Genomic DNA, 6,563 nt, shown 5'->3' with positions numbered 1-6,563 from the left:
CTTATCTCTCCACGCTTCAGGCTCACTGCCTTTATTCCTAATGAAGGGCTTTTGTCCGAAATGTCGATTTCGCTGGTCGTTGGATGCTGCCTGAACTGCTATGCTCTTCCAGCATTCCAGCACCACTGATCCAGCATTTGGCCCATCAAGTTCACTCTACCATTCAACATGACTGATGGGCACTTCAACTCCACTTACCCACACTCTCCCCGTAGCCCTTAATTCCTTGTGAGATCAAGAATTTATCAATCTCTGCCTTGAGGACATTTAACGTCCCGACATTTAAGAGATTTCATTGCCTCTTCATTGCCTCGAAGACATTTAACATTAACAAACCAATCAGGATTGAACTGGGAGGCATATACCATATACCAGATGTACCATATAGCGGTCTGAAAAAAGTGATGATTCCTTCAAAAAGTTTTCTAATTTTATTTGAGATTCAAAGACCAACGCATGTTCAAACTTTGAAGCTGATTTCAAAGAAATTTGTGACGATGTTTGGACTGTGGCTGTCATTAAAAAGTCAACTGATTCATTAGTGTCCTTCAGAGGACTGTAATGTCCAATTCTAATGTAATAATGGGCACCAGTTTAAAACTGAGATGAGGAGGAAGTTTTTCTCTCAAAAGGTTGAATTTTTGAAACTCCTTGCCACAGAGAGCTGTGGAGGCAGAGTTCTTGAGTATATTTAAGGCTGAGATACGCAGATTCTTGATCAGTCGGGAATCAAGGATTACGAGGAACATGCAGAAAGTGGACATGCGGAATGTTGGATCAGCCATTATCCTATTGAATAGTGGAGCAAGCTTGAGGTGTGGAACAGCCTACTTCTGTACTTACTCCTTATGGTCTTATGGTCTAATGGTGATAAATGTGATTCTAATCCCAAAGTATCTGATTGACTTCTGAGAGGCATCTGATCGGAATTCTATGACATTTAATGTCTTAATGCAAAAGGAAATGGGTGATAAATAGCTGTGGCAGCCCTTCACAAACTAAAGACCAGTAAAACTACATTGTCCACTTCCAACACCTGTAAGACTTGCTGTAGCACGTGATTATGAAATCAACCGAAAATAGAGAAATGGCAAAGCTGATCTCAAACATAATTGAAATCAGAAATATAAAAGGTAAAATCTTAATGTTACCGGGGTTAGGAGTTGTCACTTCCAAAACAATGGAAAGTGAACATTGAGACTAAATAGGTTGGATATAAACTTGGCCATTCTGAATAAACGTATTTAAACTTCCTCACTTAAGCTGTTACACGCTTTGCACAATGGAGGTGTGTTGCTTATAAGATCACAGGTTTCTTTGATGACAGCTTCATCCTGTTCTATAGTCTGACCTTTCTGTTCAAGACTTACCACAATTAAACTTCTCCTTAACATCTAGGTTCTTTTAAAATCAGTTTAGGAATAAATGAAGGCAGGAAGATGTTTTGAAGCAAATTATATTTCTGAAACCCTCAAGTACAGATAGGAAGGAAACCTAATGAACTCCACACTGAGTAGTTAAAAAACTGGATATCAAAATGGTGAGGGATGGTTAATGTGCCTTGAAATGAGAAGAAAAGGGGAAGTGAAGTTATTTGGAAGGGAGCATTAATGTATTCTTTGAACAAAGGTTCAACAATGGTTGGAAAGAATCCTGCCAATTAGTGGTTAGCACTGGTGCCTCTCAGCGCCAGAGACCCAGGTTCAATTCCATCCTCGGGAGTCTGTGTGGAGTTTGCACATTCTCCCTGTGTCTGCATGGGGTTCCCCCGAGTGCTCCTGATTCCTCCCAAAGTCCAAAGATGTGCAGGCTGGGTGAATTGGCCATGCTAAATTTCCCATAGTGTCCAGGAATATGTAGGTTAGGTGCATTAATCAGGGGAAATGTAGAGCAATAGGGTAGATCTGAGTGGGTAACTCTATCCTGGAGGGGGGAGGTGGGGGTCAGTGTGGACTTGTTTCCACACTGTAGGGATTCTATGATACAAAGGGGGACTCAATATAAAATGTGTATGTGAGGCCACAGGGTAGTATCCAAGCAAAGACAGAAGTTAGAATTCAATCTCCTCCCCAATTCCTTCCCCTAAGATACATCAAATGACCTCCTTGGACACAAATTTGGAATGGGGGACATTTAATCAAGTGAGAAGGTGAGGTGTGTTGCCTTTCCAGCCAGATGTCAATTTCTAGCTGGATCTCTTTGGGGTGGTCGCTGTGCAAGGATGCTGAAAAGCAAATATACCGGCTTCCATGTGGGCCCTTTGTTCAAAGTTCCTCAGAGACTAATCAGAAAACCAGGTCCCTGCCCTTACTTCTGATATCACTATCCAAAGTAATATCACTTGGTTGATCTCAAGAGTGAGAAGAGATCTCTTCATTGGCACCCTGTCCTCTGTACCCATCCATAACTCACTCCCATTTGAACTGGGATCCCTGTTGATCCTGGGCCTCTGAAATGAGAATCAAACACCAAACTGTTAACATCAATCTAATTCACATGAGACATCTGGCCAATTGGCTGCTCAAAGGAATCCGAGTTGCTGTGGCAACATCTACTTCTACATATATTGCAGCCTGGGGCTACTGATATTGATGGCAAAGACTGTAATTTCCACTCTGAGCAGGAATCTCTTACTACCTGCTGTTGGTATATATAAGAATGATTTACAAATTGACAAAAAAGCACCCTCAAGTTCTGAACTGAGACTTGAATCCAGAGATTGTGGCTCAGAAACAGGGCCGTCCCTCCTGTACTTCAAGCAGCTCTCTTTAAAAGGTAGAGAATAGAATTTAAATTACAGACGGTTCTAGTACTGTAATTGTATAATTAGATGTTACAGCATCATCAAACCTTTATAGATGACACAAACAATATACATTGAAATTAAACAAAATAAGTTTGAAAATTAAATAGGGATATTATCTCTACTGTCAATCTTATTCTTTAGTCCCAATGATGCCCTCTAAAGGCCTCAGATTTATCTCTTAAATTATCCTCTAACTTATGTGCTTTTTATACAGTGATCCAAATTAATATACAGTGATCCAAATTTCAAAACAAGTTAGTAATAATATTCTCATTCAAAAGAAAATGAAATTGAGATGAGAAATCCAATTCCAATAGTGGATTTGAATTGCTAAATAATGGGTGGTCAAATTTGAGAATAGATTAGATAACAAAACATAATGCAAAACTAGTTACAGAAAATGCACAATGGGAAAACACGCAATGGATGTCACTGGGAATCAGTAACATGTAAAGCAGTAGGTTTGAATTTCTTCTTGCTGTCATGCTGGATTCCCAGATGAAGTCCCATCTGCCTAAAGGACTAATGATCTTGCAAATCAAATCTGAGGCCCAAACTCTTTGTATGAATATACAGATAATTCAGAAGGCAGGATAAAGACAGATATCCTGGGAATTTCGTTAATTTGGCCATCAGAGAATGGGGATGATACTCTGCAAAACAGACACATGACAATTGATCAGATTACAAATGGTTTGTTCAAGGGATTGGATTTTTGCCCCCCTCCTGCCTCCTGTCACTTTTGCCAGAGCAGTATTATTTTTGCCAGACAACCTGACTTCCATTTAACTTTCCTGCACAAGGTGTGCATTACAGCCTGGCTTCAGAGGGGAAGTAACCAATCCTACAATCTCCTGAGGCACATTAACGTTTGGCCGTCCGGTAATGCTATTGTGCTGATTGAAGAGTGATTTGAAACGAGAGCATTAACTTTTCATGGAGCTTGATTCTGTTTAAATTGCGGATGAATTACAATTGTTCTTGTAGGACCACAAGATGGAGCACTTTGCATGAGTGAAGTGTTCTGCCTCAGGGAATTCAAGAGGAACATTGTCATCCAACAGTAGCACATCTTTATCATTGCTGAATATAGAACAGGTATGATCTGGACAGTTCACTAACTGCTTCAGGCAAAATACAGCAATAGGTGTTGTGATTAAAGTGGGGAAAACAGAGTATATATGACTAGCTCCTGCCAGATTTTTCAACATCCTTTGCTTTATGACTCCCCTAAGTGTAATATTTTTGGAAGGAACAGTTAGATTCTGAGTTTATTAAGTAAGGAAAGATTTATTGTCAGATATATACAGTACCATATGTGGGCTCCTGTTAGATATAGATGTTATACAACTTGACCAAATAACTCATGAATGCTGTGTGCATTCTCAGCCATAACTTTGCCATAAACATTTAATTCGATCCATAAGACCATATTACCATATGGTATAGGAATAGAACTAGGCCATTCAGCCCATCTAGTCGCTTCGCCATTCAATCGTGGCTGATATGTTTCTCAACTCCATTTTCCTGCCTTCGTCCCCTAATCTTTAATCCCCTTCATAGTTTGACACTGCCAGTTTCCCTTTACATGGTACTGGTCAGACTTGAAACATTGCCCTTTATTTCATTTTTATAATATTCTTGGTCTCCTTGTACTGCAGTCTGTTGATGTGAGAGAAACATTGATGTTATTTAAGAAACACTTCACTGTTGTTTCATCTTACTATAAGGTTGCGGGGGAGAAAGATCATGTGATGTGGCAGCACTTTGTGTAAAGTTGCAAACTTTGTCGTATTAACTTATCACAGTCAGACTTCACCCCTCATCCTTGGTCATTTGCAATTGAAGTTCCTCTCCCATTTTACACTTTAATTCCATCTTTTTTCTGAATACAGATTTAAAATAGTGCCATTTTCATTTGTGACACAATTCTCTTTCTAAACAGAAATAAAATTCTTAATCTCTCCCTATATTTAAAGTGTTAAAAAGCCTGACCAACCCCCTCAAGAAAGGTTCTGTTATGACGATGTGAATGCAGACAACATTTTTGTTATCCTTCCCTCCAGTTCATGTTTTCATTGCCCTGAAAAATGAACCAGTGATTGGCTATTACCTGTTTTGTTAAGTTGAAACAGACACTGTACATGTGCACGCTTTTCCTGTCTGCAAAGGGTGGCACAGTGGCTCAGTGGTTAACACTACTGCCTCACAGCACCAGGGACCCGGATTTGATTCCAGCCTTGGGTGACTGTCTGTGCAGAGTTTGCACATTCTCCCCGTGTCTGCGGGAGCCTCCTCCGGCTGCACCGGTTTCCTCCCACAGTCCAAAGATGTGCAGGTCAGGTGTATTGGTGGTGTTAAATTACCCGTATGTTCGGTACATTTGTCAGGGGTAGATGTAGGTGAGTTGGTCTGGATGGGTTACTCTTCAGAGGGTTGGTGTGGACTTGTTGGACCAAAGGGCCTTTTTCCATACTGTAGGGAATCTAATTAATGAACAGGACCATGTTTCTAATACATATTGCCTCCTGTACAAGCAAGTGAACCAGACTGACTAATCCTAAACTGGTTTTCAGTGTAACTCTTCGCACACTTAGGACTCCCAGCAAATATTTTCCAATTGCAGTGTCACCAAGCTGGTTTACAATTTGAACAAAGTTGGGCAGTAAACTGTCAATCAGAATTAACGGGTGGATTCTCTATGACAATGCCTCCAACAATCATTTGCAAATGAATCAGCACTGTCCTCTCATGTGGTATAAATGTTAGTTTTCCCCTTGTATCCATGGTTCTTGTGAGTGGTCCTGATGAGTGCTGGGCAAGAAAGCTCAATAAAACATGCATTTTTTCTGCAATGTTCATGTACGGTGCCACAAAATGACTACAAATGTTTAGATCTCATCCTACTAGCTGAGACATAGAACAGAAGTACAAAGAACTTACGCCGGGGTGATAGAAAACTCTAGCTATGCCACAACTAAAGTACTATGTACAGTCTGGTTACCATGGCGAGGTAGAGATATCATGGGCCCTCTTACTTCTCCCAATTCTGGGCCCTTTACTGTACATCCCATCACGTCCTTTGAGTGCTGAGAATTGGGAACCATGGTCACAGGAGGCTTAACTGGTTCATAGAAATTTAACAAAACTTCTTGGCTTTTGTTTTCTATTCCCTTATTTATAAAGTCCATGGAAAGCACAGATTTCAAAGTGATAGACTTTCTAATCTTGACTTTGTCAATATAATTACACAAAATCTGATTGCTCATAATATGAATCAAGTTTTGCATCTTTGAACCTGAGCCTGTGCAATGTCTCTGTAACAACATCCAAAACTTTAACCACACAAATAGCACAAAGAAGTTTACTGTATATAAGTATGCATATCTTAAACTGCTGGCAGATGCCTTCTTTTCTCACTTGCAAATTTAAAATGCCGAACCTTTTAAATCATTTAGAATTAACCTATTGTCCTGCAATAATGTCCCATTTCTAATCACGTAGTGGGGCTTTATAACTCACAGATGGGAGTCAAGATTTCACCTTGGCAGTCAGGGAGTTTTAAGGTCCACATTAAAAATTTAGAGAGGTAAGCTGTGAAGGTATTGGATCACCATAATTATCCGAATGGTTCACAGTTGTCTGTTGGGGAAGGAAGCCAACCGTTCTTTTCTGGTCTGGGTTGATATGTGATTCCAGTCCTACAGTAACACAGATCAAATGTGGCCTATTGAGACAGTCAGTAGTACTCAACCTG

This window comes from Chiloscyllium plagiosum, chromosome 6 (genome assembly GCF_004010195.1).
Source record: "Chiloscyllium plagiosum isolate BGI_BamShark_2017 chromosome 6, ASM401019v2, whole genome shotgun sequence".
NCBI lineage: Eukaryota > Metazoa > Chordata > Chondrichthyes > Orectolobiformes > Hemiscylliidae > Chiloscyllium > Chiloscyllium plagiosum.
This window is presented reverse-complemented; position numbering follows the sequence as displayed.